Consider the following 21,520-nt stretch of genomic DNA (forward strand, 5'->3'; position numbering starts at 1 on the left):
TGGCATGACTGTATGGTGCCGATGGGTTCCCACCATTCCAGCCCGGGGGCTGCTGAAGGCCTTCACGACTGCCATCTTGGGCCTCCCCGTCAGCAGGCTGTGCAGCATAGGAGCCCATGACTTACACTATATACTGAAGAATATGGAACAAGGGATCAAAGAATCACAGGCTGAAGTCCCTAAAGGGGGCTGAAAAATAAAGTGTAATATTAAAAAAAAAGTTGAAAAAAAATATATATAAAGATTAAAAGACATTGAAATTTGGACCATTTTCTTCTCCTCCATTAAAAACCCGTCTCTGAGAGTCTGATCTATAATAAATGTTGTAGAGAGGAAAAAAATTATTGAAACACCGAAATGGCGTTTTTTCGGTCTCCCTAATAAAGTAAAATAAAAACGTCACGCGTACCCCAAATCATTTGGAATCACTAAAACAGAGTGAAGGAGGTAAACGGATTGTCCAATACTGGACCACCCGCTATTGATGGACCCAAGGAGGTAGAAAAAACCCTAAAAACACGGTGCCGCTCCTCTGTCCTCAGATATCACTGATTGGCTGCAGCGGTACATCAGATGTTGATGCCAGCAGATGTGCATTGTTTATTTTTTGCATGTCTAATAGTGGGGTGGACAGATGCAGACCCCCAGCAGCCCAGTCTCCTCCCCCATGGGCTCTTTAGCACCGCCCCCTGGCGTAGTCATGCTGACCATACCTGTGCAGGTCCCGAGCACAGGTATGGCAGCCTCGCTAGGAGCTGGTGGATAGACTCCTACGCGGAGGGAGAAGTTTGTCCCTGACTGCGTCCTGTAGCTGTCTCGCCGCTACTATGGTAACGCGTTAAGGTGAGAAGCGGCTCAGCCTCAGTCTGCGCTCGGACCGCCATCAGTGAGGAGCCGGGGCTCTGCAGGGAGAGGTAGGAGGCTGCGCTGCGGGGCTGTGTATAGCGCTGCCATTGCCATCATGCTGTATGTCCCTGCTGATCAGAGTGATGGAGGCGCCAGTCATCTCCTATGTACCGGCCACTCCTATTGTCAGGGATCTCCTCTGCTGCTGTCACTCCTATTGATTGTCAGGGATCTCCTCTGCTGCTGTCACTCCTATTGATTGTCAGGGATCTCCTCAGCTGCTGTCACTCCTATTGATTGTCAGGGATCTCCTCGGCTGCTGTCACTCCTATTGATTGTCAGGGATCTCCTCGGCTGCTGTCACTCCTATTGATTGTCAGGGATCTCCTCGGCTGCTGTCATTCCTATTGATTGTCAGGGATCTCCTCGGCTGCTGTCACTCCTATTGATTGTCAGGGATCTCCTCGGCTGCTGTCACTCCTATTGATTGTCAGGGATCTCCTCGGCTGCTGTCACTCCTATTGATTGTCAGGGATCTCCTCGGCTGCTGTCACTCCTATTGATTGTCAGGGATCTCCTCGGCTGCTGTCACTCCTATTGATTGTCAGGGATCTCCTCGGCTGCTGTCACTCATTGATTTGTGCATTGTCTTCCCGGTTTTCTCTCATTATGTCTCATTATTATACAGTCACTATGGATGCCATTAGTAATATAGACATGGACTTAACCATTTGTTGTCCAGTATGACTGCAACACCAAAATCTATTGCATCAACCCCCTCCTGCCCTGATCCACACAGGGGGCCACAGCCCATAATGCTACTCTAGGTTTTGGGTGTGGATTTTCTAAATTGTATGAAGCCTTTGTGGTTGATGCAATTTGTGATTCTTCTTTTATTTCTGAAAGGTGCAGATATCCCCTCTAAGGCAGCGTATCATGTCTTGTACAATTGGTGATCCTGCTATCTGGGTCTCTGAGTGTTACAGATCTGGGGAGGACATTGTTAGATGTTCTGTCGCCGAGTGTTCACATCTGACCAGTGGTGGGTAAGGCACTGCTGTGACCGCTCTAGGCTGAAAGAGATGAGTAAGGCACTGCTGTGACCACTATGGGGGGAAAGGGGTGGATAAGGCGCTGCTGTGTCCGCTAAGGGGGGAAAGGGGTGAGTAAGGCACTGCTGTGACCGCTATGGGGGGAAAGGGGTGAGGAAGGCACTGCTGTGACCGCTATGGGGGGAAAGGGGTGAGGAAGGCACTGCTGTGACCGCTATGGGGGGAAAGGGGTGAGGAAGGCACTGCTGTGACCGCTATGGGGGGAAAGGGGTGAGGAAGGCACTGCTGTGACCGCTATGGGGGGAAAGGGGTGAGGAAGGCACTGCTGTGACTGCTATGGGGGGAAAGGGGTGAGGAAGGCACTGCTGTGACCGCTATGGGGGGAAAGGGGTTGGTAAGGCACTGCTGTGACCGCTATGGGGGGAAAGGGGTGGGTAAGGCGCTGTGACCACTATGGGGGGGAAAGGATGGGTAAGGCACTGCTGTGACCACTGTGGGGGGAAAGGGGTGAGTAAGGTGCTGCTGTGACCACTGTGTGGGGGAAAGGGGAGAGTAAGGTGCTGCTGTGACCAATATGGGGGGGATAGGGGTGGGTAAGGTGCTGCTGTGACCACTGTGGGGGGGAAAGGGGTGAGTAAGGTGCTGCTGTGACCAATATGTGGGGAAAGGGGTGAGTAAGGTGCTGCTGTGACCGCTATGGGGGTGGAAAGAATGGGTAAATCACTGCTGTGACCACTATGGGGGGGGAAAGGGGTGGGTAAGGCGCTGCTGTGACCACTACGGGGGGAAAGGAGTGAGTAAGGTGCTGCTGTGACCACTGTGGGGGGAAAGGGGTGAGTAAGGTGCTGCTGTGACCACTATGGGGGGGAAAGGATGGGTAAATCACTGCTGTGACCACTATGGGGGGGAAAGGGGTGGGTAAGGCGCTGCTGTGACCACTATGGGGGGAAAGGGGTGGGTAAGGCGCTGCTGTGTCCACTATGGGGGGAAAGGGGTGAGTAAGGTGCTGCTGTGACCACTATGGAGGGAAAGGGGTGAGTAAGGTGCTGCTGTGACCAGTATGGGGGGAAAGGATGGGTAAATTACTGCTGTGACCACTATGGGGGGAAAGGGGTGGCTAATGCGCTGCTGTAACGACTATGGGGGGAAAAGGGGTGGGTAAGGTGCTGCTGAGACCACTATGGGGGGGAAAGGGGTGGGCAAGGTGCTGCTGTGACCACTATGGGGGGGAAAGGGGTGGGTAAGGTGCTGCTGTGACCCCTATGTAGGATAGGGGGACAGGGCGCTGTTGGGACCCCTATGTAGGATAAGGGGACGAGATGTTCCTGGGACCAATGTAGAGGTAAATGCGGACACGTCTCTTGTGGCCAGAATATACCACTCTTGCATGTGATATGTATCTTCCCCACTGGTGCCACTGATTTAGCTGCCACATACTGCAGTCAATGACTTTTTTTCTTTGTGGAATCCTTTTCCATACAGACAGTATTTCCCATCATCTTGTGCTGGGGGATCTGCCCTGTACCGCTCCTGATGACGGGCAGCTGACTACATCCATGGCTAATGGAATCTGGAATATTTTCCAGCATCCTCCTGCCAGAAGTTCCCACAAAGTTCTAGACATGTGATGTTCTCATTGTAGCCACACCCCTCTTTGACAACCAAGTAACAAGTCTGTATTTCGGATCCTTGGACTTTTAAAGTAGCGGGACAAAATCAGATGGAGGCCCGGATATTATGTTTTGCATTGTAGAGTAGCAATCACTGTTGGCACCAAAGCCTGGATGTGACACCGGACACCATGGCACCATTAATAGACGGGAACTATAACTCTGCACAATATTGTGATCTTTACGTCTCCATATACTAGTTAATACTTCCTCATTACATATTTTAAGATTACAAATGGTTTACAGCATAAATGTGAAAAGCCCCTTTAAGGGGGTCATCTCATCATAACCTTGGACCCCCAGTAAGGAGCTGATTATGTGACGTCCCTTCTCCTATGATGTCCTTAGGCTCTGATCATGAATATATAAAGGTGTAGTCAAGATGAGACCTCTCCCTTTAAACTTGTCATACACACTAGTCTGACGATGGGTGCAGTAAAATCTCAGTGCTGTGATCTGGTTGTCAGTCATGGTAATGGCTTCCATCCTTCCTCCATCTGCGCTGAGGGCACATTCTTTACAGCTTTAATCATTTGACTGTCATAACAATGATATTGGATAACTGCAGTGTGTAAAACTGAAGAAGTCTCCCGGGAGTGTAAGATCCAGATCTGGAACCGCCATATCATAAACATCATAAATGTCTGACTGACAAGGAGCTGCTCTCCCAGGGAGATCCCAGTGTGTGCCATCTTCTGTGTCTGGCGGTGCTGCCATCTTCTTTGTCTGGCCGTGCTGCCCTCGCTGGGCACAGATTATAGTGTCAAATTGTTCTGGATTCAAGGTTTAAAGTAGTTTCCAATTTTAGAAAATCATGACTGCTTTTGTTGTAGAAACAGCGCCACCCCTTTCATGGTTTAAGTCTGGTATTGCAACTCAGCAATATTAAAGTGAATGTGACTAAGGAGTAATTTCTCACACAACCTGTGGACAGGTATGGCACTGTTTTTGAAAGAAGGCAGCCATGATGGGATCCTTACATATAGCTCCCCATATCACAGCATCCTAGGGTCAGAGACAAAAAGATGAGTTTGGGGGAACTGCTGTTACTCTGTATCCTGTATATTTTGGGTGGAAATGTTGCCGGTTGGGGCATTCTGAAATAAGGGGAACACACCCTGTATGACAGCAGCTGCCAAGAGCATCTCTTACTCTGGAGGACATGACACACATGTGCATTACACTGACAACTGGGCACATTGTAATGCTTCATTTTATCCTATGGTGGCGCTACAGGGGGGCTGAACACTTAGAGATTACTCTCCTCAATGGGGCTCCCAGCCTCATAGGACCCTGTGATTAACTCAGCCATTCTAAGGGCGCGTTCATATGTCAGTGCAAATCAGCCCCAGATCGGACCACCATGCACTGACTGGCCGTGGGTCTCCATGACCCGAATGTCAGCCTCACAGGTATACATGAAGCTGTAGCTCCGTGGTCAGGAGAGACTAGGCCAGACTGTGCTTTAGCAGTCCCTGCTCAAACCAATTACCACATTATTTTGAATGAACCTTAACAAAAAGAGTGGCGAACCCCACACATAGCTTGCTCAATTAACCCATTCCTGCCGTACGACATACATTATTTTGTTGATAGGCACAACAATACTTCAGTCATGGCCCGGGCTCTACAGATGTGACTGTGCCATCACTCCCTGCTTTAACGGCCAGGGTTGGTTTTAATGATAATTTGGTTGATTAACCCCTTTCGATGCTGTTGCCAATACTGATCACAGCATTAAAGCGGTTAGGAGGTAGAGGACAAGAGCTCCATCTGTCACCTCATCAGCAACCCTGCAATGCAGTCGTGGGGTACCGATGAGCTACCATGGCAGTTTTGAGCCCAATGATTTCCCTGCATCTGGCACATACATGAGCTTTTTAGGCCATACCACAGATTGAGATTGCATATACAGGATGTATAAGAGGGTGACTGCTGCTTATTGTTATTAAGTACAGTGGCTTGCGAGAGTATCCACCCCCTTGGCATTTTAGTTATTTTGTTACATTGCAACCTGTATTTTAATTTTTCTCTTCGCCACGACAGCACCCACTGAGAGAGGGGATCCGCCCCTAGGAACAGGAAACCCTACGGAGAGATAAAAGGGGCGGTCCCCCTCGCTCCCACAGTTTGGTTTCCTGTTCCTATGGGAAATCCACGGAGAAGAGGATGCCTAGCCTGGATGCCGCTTGCGCAGTTTACCTGTGAGGACGGCAAGGGCTCCAGAGCTGGAAGCAGCGTCGGGGGTCCTGGTGTCAGCTTCCCCCCTCTGCTGGCAGACGCTGTGAGGCCAGGGCTGGAGAGTGCTGGCTCACAGAAATTCATCCGGAACGTCTGCGGGGAGTTAGCGCTGTAGTTGGGGAACGCTGCGCCGTCCTCGGCGAGCGCTTATACGGCGTGGAGCCCCAGTATGCCCCCCGGAAGTATAAGCTAAAAAGCTTCCGAGGAGAGGGAGGAGACGGCGCTGGTGCCGGTGACAGCGCGGGCATATGGAATATGGCCGCGACCCGGAAGTGATTAGCACTTCCGGGTTCAACAGGAAGAAGATGGCGGCCCCCATGTGAAAAGGACGCCGGCAGTAACGCTCCGGCGTCCAATATGGATTCGGCACAGGACCCTGCGATGTCTTCTATTGAGGCCACCGCAACTACTCCTCACAGCCATACCAGCAGCAGCAGCCGCTCCAAGCGGAGCGGATCTTCTAAAAAGAGCAAGCCTCTGCAGTCTCCTCCTCGTCAGCCGGTACCTTCACAGACGCTTCACTGGGGTGAGTGTACATCTACCCTATTAAGCTGATTGCTGTCCCCTCTTCTCTAACACTCTAGGCAAAATGTACTGAAAAAACGAAACACAAACAGTGTGCGATATGTCTTCAGCCCCTTCCGGATAGTTACACAAAGAAACTTTGTAAACCATGCATTGATTCCACCTTACGGGAAGAGGCCTCGGTTAAATCTGAGGACATTAGAGTGTTGATTAGAGAAGAACTACAAGCCCTGCATAGTTCGGGAAAAGAAACGCGTCCTAAGGGGACAAGAGAGTATGTTTCACCCATATCTGACCAATCTTCCGAATTAGAGAATGCAGATTCGGATATTTCTAGGGATTATGTTTCCTCGGATGAGGATCAAGATACGTGCTTCCCCACCGACAGTATAGATAACCTGGTGAAATCCGTCTGTAACACTATGGGCATCGAGGATTCTAAGACCCCTAAAACACAGCAGGACATAATGTTCGCTGGGCTGTCCGAAAGGAAAAGACCCTCCTTTCCGGTGATAGCAGCAGTAAAAAATTTAATTAAAAAAGAGTGGGAAAACCAGGGGCAGAAGGGATTACCACCATCTTCAAAGAGACGTTATCCCTTTAATGATGAGGAATTCTCGACCTGGTCAAAAGCCCCAAAAGTAGACGCAGCAGTGGCTTCCACATCTAAAAAATCCCTGCTACCTGTGGAGGATTCAGGTTCACTACAAGATCCTCAGGACCGCAAAGCCGACTCTCTCCTTAAAAGAGCGTGGGAATCTTGTGCGGGAGCCCTAAAACCGGCTGTGTCAGCTACATGCACCGCTAGGTCCATGCTAGTCTGGCTAAGTGACTTGGAAGAAGGACTTAAAAACGGTCTCTCTAGAGACAAGTTGAGAGCCTCTATACCTTTAATTAGGGGTGCTACAGCCTTCCTGGCAGACTCATCTGCTGACTCAATACGTTTAGCGGCCAAGTCGGCGGGGCTGACTAATGCAGCACGTAGAGCCCTGTGGCTTAAGGGCTGGAAAGGCGATCCCCAGACAAAATCCAAATTGTGTGGTCTTCCATGTCAGGGTGAGTACCTATTTGGTACTAAGCTGGACGAGATCCTGACTAAAGCAGGGGAGAGGAAAAAGGGCTTCCCTAATAATAATTACCTTCCATCTTATAGGAGGGCGTTCCGAAAGCCCATGTTTAACAAGAGGAAGGATTTCAAGAACCAAGATCGCTGGGCCACTAGACCAGACAGAGAGGAGCACTTTTTGGGAAGCGCCCTTACAAAACTGAGGAAAAACCCCGTTAGAACAGATCTGCCTGTCGGAGGTAGATTGTCTTCCTTCTCAGATCAATGGCAGAAAATAACTTCGAACATTTGGGCAAATAGTATCATCACCTTCGGCCTAAAATTAAAATTTTCCCGAGTCCCGCCGGACTCATTTCTATTGACTTCTTTAAAAACCCAGTTACAACAGGAGGCTTTGGAGCAGGAGGTAATGAACCTTCTAGCCAAAGGGGTTTTGGTGGAAGTCCCATTTCTTCAGCAAAAAAAGGGGTTCTATTCCCCTCTATTTTTAATCCCAAAGCCAGATGGATCTTTCAGAACCATATTGAACCTTAAAAAATTGTGCAAAAAGGTGTTCAATCAAACCTTTAAAATGGAGTCTATCCGATCCACCATAAAACTGTTGTCTCCCCATTGTTTTATGACGGTACTCGACCTAAAAGATGCGTATTACCATCTGCCAATTTTTATAGAACATCAACAATATCTCCGCGTGGCGATTGTGTTGAATGGACGTATACGACACTTTCAGTATACAGCAATGCCCTTTGGACTATCAATAGCTCCAAGGGTATTCACTAAGTTAATGTCGGAAGTAATGTCATACCTAAGAGTAAAAGATACCCTCATAATTCCGTACCTTGATGATCTTTTAGTGGTAGGAAGTTCCCCTTCACAATGTCACCAACGATTGTGTAATATGGTCTCGTCCCTGCAGAGGCTAGGGTGGTTGGTGAATTGGGAAAAGTCTAGACTTCTTCCAACTACTCGACAAACATTCTTGGGAATTATAATAGACTCCATAAGCCAAAAATGTTTCCTACCACAATCCAAGCAATTGACAATAAGAAATAAGGTACAGTCGGTAATAGATAAACCTCTAATATCTTTAAGACAAGGCATGTCCCTCCTTGGCTCCTTCACGTCATGTATCCCAGCAGTACCTTGGGCCCAATTTCATTCAAGGTGTTTACAATATGCAATTTTACATGAGGAAATAAAATTACAAGGTCATCTAGACGGTAAAATTTCCCTTTCTGAAGACGTAATTAAATCTCTATCCTGGTGGCTAGAACCAGATCACTTGGTTAGTGGGGTCCCCTGGGTAGTTAAACCTTCAAACACAATATTCACGGATGCCAGTCCTAGTGGTTGGGGAGCACATATGAGAGATCAGGTAGCCCAAGGTCTATGGTCGGTTACGGAGTCAGACGACTCATCTAATATAAGAGAGCTGAAAGCTATCCATCACGCTCTTTGTGAATTCCTTCCGCAGCTACACGGAACACATACAAGGATTCTGTCAGACAACATGACATCAGTAGCGTATATCAATCATCAAGGAGGAACAAGATCAGGAACACTCATGTCTATAGCCGAAAACATCCTAACTATAGCCGAGAAACATCTACTGTCTCTATCAGCACTACATGTCAGAGGAGTGGACAATTCAAAAGCGGACTTCCTCAGTCGTCATACCCTCCACCAAGGGGAGTGGGTTTTAAATCATCGAATCTTCAAAATGATAACCGTAAAATGGGGTTTACCAGAGGTAGATCTCTTCGCTACAAGAGACAACAGGCAATTAAAAAAGTTCGCTTCAATGTTCCAATCCGACAAACCCGATTTTCTCGATGCTCTCCAGGTACCATGGACATTTCAGAAAGCGTATGCCTTTCCTCCTCTGATACTTCTACCAACAGTAATCAGGAAGATAAGAGAGGACAAAGCCAATATAATCCTGATTGCCCCATTTTGGCCAAAGAGACCATGGTTCTCCCTGCTCAGAGCTATGTCCATCTCAGATCCATGGATTCTCCCAGAGGATCAGGATCTTCTCTTCCAGGGGCCATTCAACCACCCTCATGTGAAGGGTCTACGGTTGACAGCCTGGAATTTGAGAGGCAATTGTTGAAATTAAGGGGTTTCTCTGATCAAGTGATTAATACTCTATTATTAAGTAGGAAAAGATCCACTACTTCTATATATGTAAGAGTATGGAGGAAGTTTCTAAGTCTTTATCCATTGGCCTTGTCAAACGAAATTCCTATACTTAACATTTTAGAATTTCTCCAGAAAGGACGTGACTTAGGTCTTTCAGTTAATACCTTAAAAGTACAAGTCTCTGCTCTAGGGGCATTGTATAGTCACAATGTAGCGGGTGATAGGTGGATAACTAGATTTATTTCAGCCTGCCAGAGGTCAGAACCAGTTCAGATTCCCCGCATACCGCCTTGGGATGTTAATCTAGTCCTTGAAGCCTTGACAGGTCACCCATTTGAGCCACTACACTCAGCTCACATTAAACACGTTACTCTCAAAACTGCTCTTCTTGTCGCATTAGTATCGGCAAGAAGGGTAAGTGACATGCAGGCACTATCAGTAGATCCTCCCTTTCTGTCAATATTTCCAGATAGAATCGTCCTGAAAACAGACCCTTCCTACCTACCTAAGAGGTGTACTAAATTTCATAGATCTCAAGAAATTCTTCTTCCTACTTTTTATGATAATCCTACAAATCAGGAAGAGGAGAAATACCATACCTTAGATGTGAAAAGGGCTGTAATGACTTACTTAGACAGGACTAGCGCCTGGAGGAAGAGCAGGGCTCTCTTTGTTTCCTTCCAGGGTCAAAGGAAAGGAGCTGGTGTCACAAAAGGCACATTATCTCGATGGATTCGGGAGGCGATATACCTGGCCTATTCATCTAAAGGGGAAGATCCACCTGAGACTGTAAAGGCACATTCAACCCGAGCGATAGCATCATCCTGGGCAGAGCGAGCAGAGGTTCCAATAGAACTCATATGTAAGGCCGCAACCTGGTCTTCGCCTGTTACCTTCTATAGTCACTATAGATTAGATCTATCTGCTTCCACTGATTTGTGTTTCGGTAGATCAGTTCTTAACACGATAATCCCCCCCAAATAGCTATCTCTGAAAGTCTCTCAGTGGGTGCTGTCGTGGCGAAGAGAAAACACCGGATTACGTACCGGTAATGCTCTTTTATAGAGCCACGACAGCACCCCTTTACTTCCCTCCCTTATATATATTAATTTGCATATGAGCACTGATAAGGGTGATTGGTTCTTGTAAATATACATGATTAAGTCAAAGATGAAATGTTAATATAGAATGACCTACTAAAACTGGTGGGCGGTTCCTCGCAATCTCTGTAACCCAAACTGTGGGAGCGAGGGGGACCGCCCCTTTTATCTCTCCGTAGGGTTTCCTGTTCCTAGGGGCGGATCCCCTCTCTCAGTGGGTGCTGTCGTGGCTCTATAAAAGAGCATTACCGGTACGTAATCCGGTGGTTTTTTTTGTAAACCGAATTGTATGTGATGCATCAGCACAAAATAATCTACGCTAGTGAAGCGAGAAAAATATAGGCATAAATTAAAGTGAGCCTGTCAGTGGCCATTTTCCCGGAGGCCACCGCATTGCAGCAATGAATGTGTGGGGGCCTCCAGGCTTTCACAAAATGCCTTGGAGCCCCCCACACCATAGAACACCACTGCTGAACCTGCTGCACCAGCCTGGGATGGGAGTAATATCACTGGACCACCGAACACCATCTGTGACCATCCTCCACCAGCGCTGCTAATTCCCCGTCTCCCCCCCCCCCCCCCCCCCCCCCCCCTTCCCATAAGCTGACTTTGGATTGTAAGACAGACCCCCATTTGACACATGAATTTTTTTTCCCTGTTTTCCTTCTGAAAATTTGGGGTGTGTCTTGTAGTCCGAAAAATACGGTATATATAATTATATTCCGAACTCTGATGATTCCCTGGAGCACCATCAAATCCATTATCATCAATTGGAAAGAACCTGGTACCACAACCAACCTGCCAAGAGAGGGCTGCCCACCAAAACTTTTGCCCAGTCAAGAAGGGCATTAATCAGAGAGGCAGCACAGAGAAAAAAGGTGACTCTGAAGGAGATGCAGAGTTCCAAAGCAGAGACTGCAGTATCTGTCCATACAACCACTATAAGCCGTACACTCCATAGAGGTGGCCTTTATGGAAGAGTGGGCAGAAAAAAAGCCTTTACACACACAAATTGTAAGGCTCGTTTTGAGTTTTACAAAAGACTTGGGAGACTCCCCAAATGTATGGAGGAAGGTGCTATCGTCAGATAAGTCCAAAATGTAACTTTTAGGCCACCTATGTCTGGGGCCAAACCAACACAGCTCATTATCCCAAGAACACTATCCCTCAGTGCAACATGGTGGTGGCAGCATCATACTGTAGGGATGTTTTTCAGCAGCAGTGACTGGGTGCAAAATACAGGGATATTTTTTAGCAAAACCTGTTTGTCAGTGATTTGAGACTGGGACAATTCATCTTCCAACAAGACTATGCCCCAAAGCATACTGCTAAAGCAACACTCGAGTGGTTTAAGAGGAAACGTGTAAATGTTTTGGAGAGGCCTAGTCAAAGCCCAAACCCTAATCCAATTGAGAATCTGTGGTCAGATTTCAATATTGCTGTTCACCAGAGGAAACCATCTAACTTGAAGGAGCTGCAGCAGTTTTGCCTTGAGGAATGAGCACAAACCCCAGTGGCAAGATGTGGAAAGCTCATAGAGACTTATCCAAAGCAACTTGCAGCTGTAATTGCCGCAAAAAGAGGCTCTACAAAGTACTGACTTTAGGGTGGTGAATAGTTATGCACACTGAAGTTTCCAGTTTTTTTGTTCTATTTAATGTTTGCTTCTCGCAAAAAAGAAAACCAAATGTTCACAGTTGTAGGCATGTTCTATACACAAACTAATGTAAACCCTCAAAAAATTAGTGAAATTCCATGTTGTGAGGTTTCAAAACACGAAAAATGCCAAGGGGTTGAATACTTTCTCAAGACCCCTGTATGTTTAACCCTTTATATTCCAGCACCAGTAGATGGTTGTTTTGATGCCCGGGGCCACATATTGCGTTAATATCACTTAGTGCGTTCTCGTTTCTTTTCTGGAGGCACAGAGTGAGTCTATTTCCATCCCGCACCACAATAGCTTCTATTAAGCAGGGCGAAGGAGCGAGGAAGTGGGGCTAATTATGGAGACTGGAGAGAACCCCCTGCAGTGCCATGCTCGATGGCATAATACAGAACAAAAGAGGCATTCTCTTCAGAGTACTGGAAGGGGATGTTATGACACCGCAATTACGCCGAGTAATATTTCACAATATGTTAGCCATATATAGGAATAGAGTGGGTTACTCGGAAATGGGGCGAGAAACCTTCCCTGCGTTACATTATTGATGTGTTATTCTTTAAACCAGCCTTTACCAACCGGGATGTTGATGTTTTATAGCGACCCTTAAACAATAATGGCCATGACATAAGTAGCCGGCGATTGGCACATGATAGCCCCACTTCTTGTTCTTTTTTCTGCAGGGAATGTCAAGTCCTTTCCTCCTGTGTAAGGATGGAATACAGTATGGCGTAAGGCTGGGACACATTATGACAGACTTCTCCCTTAACATCACTAAACATGCACAATTACATGTCAATCATAGCAATCTCCATCATGCCCTTCACTCTCTTGGGGTTCCTGCCATTATGTGCCTCTAAAGTCCATGAAATTAATCAGAAAAGGTCTCAGGTATGGCTGCAGGTAAGAAGAGGTTTCCAGGTCTCTGCCAGAACTGTAGAGAACAGAAGACATCTCATCCAAAAATGATTTCACTGTTCTAATGCTGCTATGCAAAAAATGTACAAAACTAAATTAAAGGTTCTTAGTTCAACATTCTGATCAGACTGTATGAAGCCCACTGCCATGTCAAGGCGAACTTCTCAGTGGGTCCCTAGCCTTTTGTTAAACTAAGAACCTCTAATTCAATTTTGTAAATTTCTGTCTAGCAGCATTGGATCAGTGTATAGTTTTTGGATGTGTCATCCATGTCTTCTTTTTCTACTGTTCTGGCATTTTGCATGGTACTGGTCCATCTGCCACAGACTACATACTGTACTTGGCCGCTGGACCAGGGCACATTTTACTATAACTGTCATCTCACTCTACCCTTGCTTACTAGACTTGTAGTTTGTGTCCCTTCACTGTTTAGTATACCTGGGGGGTCTCCCAGTCCTCCCTATTATATCTGGGGCATGTATCCTTGCCCCTGATTATTCTTCCTAAGTAGTTTGTGTCCCCGCCCCTGCTTATTTTACATGTATAGCTTGTGTCCCCCATGCCTGCTTGGTGTACCTGGAGGAGATGTGTGTGTGTGTCCCTACCTTTTTGCGACTTATACCTGGGCCGTATGTCCCCGCCCCTGCTTGGTATACCTGGGACGTGTGTCCCAGCCCCTGCTTCGTGTACCTGGGCCATGTGTCTCTGCCCCTGCTCGGTATACTTGGACCGTGTGTCTCTGCCCCTGCTCGGTATACTTGGACCGTGTGTCTCTGCCCCTGCACGGTATACCTGGGCCGTGTGTCCCAGCCCCTGCTTAGTATACCTGGGCCGTGTGTCTCTGCCCCTGCTCGGTATACTTGGACCGTGTGTCTCTGCCACTGCTCGGTATACTTGGTCCGTGTATCTCTGCCCCTGCTCGGTATACCTGGGCTGTGTGTTCCCGCCCCTGCTCGGTATACCTGGGCCGTGTGTCTCTGCCCCTGCTCGGTATACTTGGACCGTGTGTCTCTGCCCCTGCTCGGTATACTTGGACCGTGTGTCTCTGCCCCTGCTCGGTATACTTGGACCATGTGTCTCTGCCCCTGCTCGGTATACCTGGGCCGTGTGTCCCAGCCCCTGCTTAGTATACTTGGTCCGTGTATCTCTGCCCCTGCTCGGTATACCTGGGCTGTGTGTTCCCGCCCCTGCTCGGTATACCTGGGCCGTGTGTCTCTGCCCCTGCTCGGTATACTTGGACCGTGTGTCTCTGCCCCTGCTCGGTATACTTGGACCGTGTGTCTCTGCCCCTGCTCGGTATACCTGGGCCGTGTGTCCCAGCCCCTGCTTAGTATACCTGGGCCGTGTTTTCCCACCCCTGCTCGGTATACCTGGGCCGTGTGTCTCTGCCCCTGCTCGGTATACTTGGACCGTGTGTCTCTGCCCCTGCTCGGTATACTTGGACCATGTGTCTCTGCCCCTGCTCGGTATACCTGGGCCGTGTGTCCCAGCCCCTGCTTAGTATACTTGGTCCGTGTATCTCTGCCCCTGCTCGGTATACCTGGGCTGTGTGTTCCCGCCCCTGCTCGGTATACCTGGGCCGTGTGTCTCTGCCCCTGCTCGGTATACTTGGACCGTGTGTCTCTGCCCCTGCTCGGTATACTTGGACCGTGTGTCTCTGCCCCTGCTCGGTATACCTGGGCCGTGTGTCCCAGCCCCTGCTTAGTATACCTGGGCCGTGTTTTCCCACCCCTGCTCGGTATACCTGGGCCGTGTGTCTCTGCCCCTGCTCGGTATACTTGGACCGTGTGTCTCTGCCACTGCTCGGTATACCTGGGCCGTGTGTTCCCGCCCCTGCTTGGTATACCTGGGCCGTGTGTCTCTGCCCCTGCTTGGTATGCTTGGGCCGTGTGTTTCTGCCCCTGCTTGGTATGCTTGGGCCGTGTGTTTCTGCCCCTGCTTGGTATACTTGGGCCGTGTGTCTCTGCCCCTGCTTGGTATACTTGGGCCGAGTGTCTCTGCCCCTGCTTGGTATACCTGGGCCGTGTGTCTCTGCCCCTGCTCGGTATACTTGGACCGTGTGTCTCTGCCACTGCTCGGTATACCTGGGCCGTGTGTTCCCGCCCCTGCTTGGTATACCTGGGCCGTGTGTCTCTGCCCCTGCTTGGTATACTTGGGCCGTGTGTTTCTGCCCCTGCTTGGTATACTTGGGCCGTGTGTCTCTGCCCCTGCTTGGTATACTTGGGCCGAGTGTCTCTGCCCCTGCTTGGTATACTTGGGCCGTGTGTCTCTGCCCCTGCTTGGTATACTTGGGCCGTGTGTCTCTGCCCCTGCTTGGTATACCTGGGCCGTGTGTCTCTGCCCCTGCTCGGTATACTTGGACCGTGTGTCTCTGCCACTGCTCGGTATACCTGGGCCGTGTGTTCCCGCCCCTGCTTGGTATACCTGGGCCGTGTGTCTCTGCCCCTGCTTGGTATACTTGGGCCGTGTGTTTCTGCCCCTGCTTGGTATACTTGGGCCGTGTGTCTCTGCCCCTGCTTGGTATACTTGGGCCGAGTGTCTCTGCCCCTGCTTGGTATACTTGGGCCGTGTGTCTCTGCCCCTGCTTGGTATACTTGGGCCGTGTGTCTCTGCCCCTGCTTGGTATACTTGGGCCGTGCGTCTCTGCCCCTGCTTGGTATACTTGGGCCGCGTGTCTCTGCCCCTGCTTGGTATACCTGGGCTGTGTGTCTCTGCCTCTGCTTGGTATACCTGTGCCGTGTGTCCCCGCCACTGCTTACCAGAACCGTACAATGTGAACCTGAGGACTGTTATGTCTCATCTCCCCGCTCTAGTTCTATGGTCCTTGTCACTAGGAATACTGGTCTCATACACAGAATTCTGCAGACGTCCTGATGCTTCAGCTCAAGGTTACATGATGGAGCTAATTCATATCCCCCAACTACTTTAAGTCGCTCCCACGCAGTAGTTGTTAAATTAACCCCATAGGGTTCCCTGGAAAGCTGTTCTGCAAGCCTTATCTTCAAGGCTGCAATTACTCTTTTAGAAGAATAAAAAAAGCTTGTCATCAGCAGAAGGAATATTATGTTACAAGGCAATTACACTATAGTGCTTGGATTGCAATGAAATATTTACGTGCAGGAGTTGTATTCCTCTGTGATAGCCTTTTGGGCTGCTCCAGATCAAATCTACCGTGTAGTGATCACTTAGACCAGCGTGTATTAAGCTTGGCAACGTTACATCTGCTCTTTTCTGCTGTGCTAATACCACGGTCTGTGTCTTAAGTGCCTGGAGCGTTGAATGGATATCTTACAGTGCATGTTTATCCTTAATCAATGGTAGCAGCCATTCTGGAGACTGATTACTGACGGTCTGGACTCTGGTGTCGGGAACGCCTTGGAGTGATGGGGCTGAGCTGCCGTACCTGACCCATCTCAAAGATGACAGTGGCCTGCTTTTGGGAATAAAAGAGACCCCTCTTTTCTACTCTTTGAAAACTCTGCATTAAACCATTCTTATTCCTCCTGGAAATATATAAGACTAAGCATTGCCACTCACCTTGTCAGGCAGAAGTAGAGCTTCATATTCTGACCACGTCCATTCAGTGCCAACCACATCTGTAACCGTGCAGGAAGACACTTTATCGGCTGCAGACACCTGTTTTTTTTAATCAATTTAGTCCTAGATTTCCAGGAGGAACAACAGTAAAAAATAACAATAGTAGAAGATCTATTATAACTATGCCAAATTGACATGTCAGGACAGATGAGGCTCTCCGCTTTTTTTATTTTGTGACCTATCAGGGGCATCGGAGATGAAGCTATTACCAATGTCTTAAATTAAAGGGTATGGTCATCCTTGACTCTGACCCTCAGCTTGTTGCTCAAATTAGATGTCTTACCAGAGCTGAAGAAGTACCATCCTCTGGCAATTTTCTCAGGCCTTTGAGGGCTACACATCGAATTCCAGCCTGGCTTCCCAGTTTGTTGTCTGACCTCAATGCTCTGATTCTGTTACAGTTCTTTGGTGTAAACAGGTGTCAAACCCTAAAACAGTCAGTCTTGTAGAAATCTTGCAGAAACCTCAGGGGTTAAACTCCCATCATCACCTATTGGCCAAATTAAGCCCTGCCCCAGAGTGTGTGCTTGGCAATCTAATGTCCTGCATGCAGTTTGGAGGGGGGGGAGGCTCCTGCTGCAGCAAGTTGTGTTCCAGCCAGACACAGGACAGTGGGATGGAGTGTGACTGATCTCCTGTGAGATAAATTTTCATCTTTTTACATACGGTACTTTTATTTTTTAGCACTTTCTGTTCAGTGTTCTTAAAGTTTGTGCTTTCTGCATAGAGAGATTTTGAAGACAATTGTAACCAGAAATGCCTAATTCCTCCAGTAGCCCCCGCAAATATCCATGGATTCCTGACATGTCTGTAATTAGAAGCGATAATTCCACAGATAGTGTGCCATTATATACAGTATACTGGAAGCTTAGAACAAAGTGATATTATTAGCCACCGTTACTCATCCCCATAAGCCGGGGTTTGTTAGGGTGGTAGCACACAGCCCCCAGTACATTTACTCACCGTCAGCAGAGACCGTGATCGGTGTAGATGACTCCTCTGCCCTGATGAACAGTAACAGGACAAGCTTATGGAAAAGAAGGAAATGCCAGAGTTTACCCGTCCCATCCAATATCGTATAAACACAAATTGCCAATTTCATAGTCCCAGGATTTGAGACCTTGATGCTTTTCTGCATATTCTCTGCCGGCTTAATTTTTTCTACAATCAATGTGATATCTCGACTAAAGGGTTTGACTACCATGGTCCTCGCCTATCCCGATAGCTGGGCTCTGAAATGCCCTGGCTGAATGGAGCGGAGATTGATCATGCGCACTGCAGCTCCATTCATTCTAATAGGAACGCCAAAGATTGGCCAGCGGCTGCAATCAGCAAACTTCGGTACTCCCATTAAGAATGAATGGAGTGGCAGTGCGTATAATCTCTGTTCCTCTCGTTCCAGTTCTCTGGATCAGTGGGGACCACGGCGGTCAAACCTCCAGTGATCATAAAATGATAATCTATCCCATTAATAGGGGATAACATTTAAACTTGAGAACGCCCCTTTAATGTCTCCTTCATTGTCTATATCAAGCCTAATTTTATAACAAACTAATACTGCGCATATATTTAGTGAGAAAGTGTTCCCTGCTGGTTCTATGTAACACTGTCTGAGCAAAGTAATGTTTCATAATGGAGATGAAGCAAAATACAGGGCGGGCCATTTATATGTATACACCTGGGTGGGCCATTTATAAAGTTGGATAAAAAATGGCCGACTTCAAAATGGCCGCCATGGTCACCACTCATCTTGAAAAGTTTTCCCCCTCCCATATACTAATGTGCCACAAACAAGAAGATGATATCACCAACCATTCCCATTTTATTTAGGTGGATCCATATACATGGCCCACCCTGAAGAAAGAGGGAGGATATCCACATTTAGTTTTTTATTTATTTGAAATAAAAATCAACACTCCTGTTTTACACATTTATTTAAAAATAAAAAACAAAGTTATACTCCCCTTACGCCTATTCCATTGAAGCCCCTGTGCCCTGTAAAAGACAAAATAATAAACAACCATAATACTCACCTTACGCCTAATCCATTAAAGCACTTGTCACTTGTAAAACATAAAATAAAAATAAACAACCATATCCTTCACCTGTCCAAAGTGATGATTGGCAATACTGTCCCACACCGTAATCCATCTCTGCGATATCTGGTTTACAACCTAAACGGTGACATGATGCAAGTGTCCAGGCTGAAAACCAGGACACAATGAGGTAAAGCAGGGTGTTGATTTTTATTTTAAATACCGTAAATGATTTTATTCATGCTGTGTTTATTTCCAAATTTACTATGGGTTTACTAATATGTGCATCTTATAGACGCCTCTCCATTACCAACCCCTGGGCTTGATGTAAGCTGACAATACAAAGTTGACATCAACCCCAACCCTATTACCCTACTTGCCACTGCCATAGGGTAAGTGGGAAGCGCCAGATTTGTCACACCTTATGGATGTGCCATTTCTGGGGCGGCTGAGGGCTGATGTTGGTAGCCTGAGAGGGGGGCAATATATCTGGCCCCTTCCTAATCTATTAAGATCAACCAACAGCTATCTGTTTAGCATTTTCTGGGTATAATTTATAGGGGAACTTTACGTAATTTTTTTTTTTATGGGGTCCCCCATAAATTTATCAGTAAAGGCTAAGTAAACATTAGTGAGCTGTTATTAATAGCCTGGGAACCACATGTGGTATTGTCCCTTGTCCCAGATTATTAACATCAGCCCCCAGCCGTGGGCTTTCCCTCTGCTGGTTCTGAAAATTGCGCTACCAGGAGACAAAGATGAGAGCTGTCTTCAGCCGCTGGCACCTGAGAACAACACGAACTGTACTGCTTGTTCCCAGGCTCCGGTACGTGTCACGGTGATGACACACGGATGTTCAGAGAGTTCCCTGTTTGATGCTAGCTACAAAACAGTGTCTCCGGCTTTGAAGGACCTGACACATCATTGCATTACAACAACAGCCCAGTGATTTCTATGAGAGCTGTGGAATGCCTCTTTTTCCATTTTGATGCGTTACTTTGTGACGCACCCTCGAATGCGGTGTACCGCGTTTTGGGGTATGTTATGTCTAACGCACAGCAAACGGACGCGTTCGCTGTGCATAGACCTCTATTGCTAATGCATGCCAACGTAATGCTACCATGCTTTAGTTCGATTGTCGATTTTGGGCATCAGCGTTGGCGCATCCGTTTAATGGATGGCACTAACGCAATGTGAACCTAGCCTTAAAGGGTTTGTGCGGTGATGGAAAGTTATCACCTATCCACAGTTTAAGTGAAAACTTAGAGATTGGTTGGGGTCAGACTGCTGGGACCCTCTCCGATCTGCAGAACAGGGCACTGTATCCCCGTTAGAATGGAGCGGTAGTGCACATGCTGAGCGCTGCACTCGGCTTTCCAGCAGACCCATAGAGAATGAATGTAGTTGTGGCCACGCATGCGGTGTGACAGCAGTCGTTATCCACCCCACTTGTGAGCTTCATTATGGGGCTTCCAGCATGGTTGCCGCAGCCATACTTCCCAACAAGACTTGCAAAAGCCCAGGAGACGATGAACTGTATCTGTTTCTATTAATGTGCAATTTATCTTTTAAAGGGGATCTAGAGGATTCTAAAAGCGTGACTGCTTCCTCTAGAAACAGCGCCTCATCTGTCCACAGTTAGTGTGGGGTATTGCAACTCTGCTATAGTCACTTCACTAGAGCTGAGCTGCAGTACCAGACATTACCCATGGGCAAGTGTGGCGCTGTTTGGGAGCAGTCATGTTTTTCCTTTTACTGTTGATGCCTGATTGTCTGCAGTCTCTTTTGTAATGTTCTATTTTTACAGTTGTGCCCGATCATCCTGCCTATTTTATCGCCGTGCTTCAGCTCACCAGCTGTTGCCATTACTTTGCCCATCCCGTAGACCAGTGACTAGTATGAGCGCTCCTCTCTGGGAAGATGAGATGTTTGTGTACAGCCTATTAGCTGATGTGACTGGAAGCAGCTGTTGTTTTCTTATTTATCACGTAATAATCTTTTATGCCGCTTCCATGGAGCCAAATGCTTATCCTGACTCTTCCCACAATATACTCTCTTGTAAATAACTACTTGAGCAGTATAGCAGAGTTGGCAAAACAATAACAGAGCGGAGTTTGTCACAGTCTAATGTAAGGTTAATAGGGATAAAGCAGAGCTGACTTTGCCACAGAGTCCTATACAAAGCTGGCAGCAGTATAACAGAGTTGACTCAGCAAGAACAGAGTGGAGTTTGTCACAGATTCCAATGCGGAGATGAGTGGTACAGCTTAGTTACCTGGCGTTGTAGCAATGCCAGGTTTGTCATAAGGACAAAAGCAGAACTTCTAGTAGCCTAGAGTGGCAGCACACGGCAACCATTGGAATATTCAGGCAGTGACCCTCATCTGAGTCTATTACAGTGGGTATGGAAAGTATTCAGGCCCCTTTAAATTTTTCACTCTTTGTTTCATTGCAGCCATTTGGTAAATTCAAAAAAGTTCATTTTTTTCTCATTAATGTACACTCTGCACCCCATCTTGACTGAAAAAAAAAACAGAAATGTAGTAATTTTTGCAAGTTTATTAAAAAATAAAACTGAAATTTCACATGGTCATAAGTATTCAGACCCTTTGCTCAGTATTGAGTAGAAGCACCCTTTTGAGCTAGTACAGCCATGAGTCTTCTTGG

General features: G+C 47.5%; 1 protein-coding gene across 3 annotated transcripts in view; it reads left to right on the forward strand.

Moving 5' to 3' along the window:
• The first annotated feature begins 763 nt into the window (after positions 1-763).
• Positions 764-21,520, forward strand: part of PKIG (cAMP-dependent protein kinase inhibitor gamma) — a 101,981-nt gene continuing 81,224 nt past the window's right edge. Inside the window, exon 1 of one of the 3 annotated variants that reach the window (XM_077252793.1) lies at positions 764-914. The gene's annotated coding sequence lies outside the window, so the exon portion shown is untranslated. The remainder of the gene's footprint in view (positions 915-21,520) is intronic. The other 2 variants (XM_077252790.1, XM_077252795.1) reach the window with 2 other exon arrangements.

The sequence above is a fragment of the Ranitomeya variabilis genome, chromosome 4 (genome assembly GCF_051348905.1).
Source record: "Ranitomeya variabilis isolate aRanVar5 chromosome 4, aRanVar5.hap1, whole genome shotgun sequence".
Taxonomy (NCBI): Eukaryota; Metazoa; Chordata; class Amphibia; order Anura; family Dendrobatidae; genus Ranitomeya; species Ranitomeya variabilis.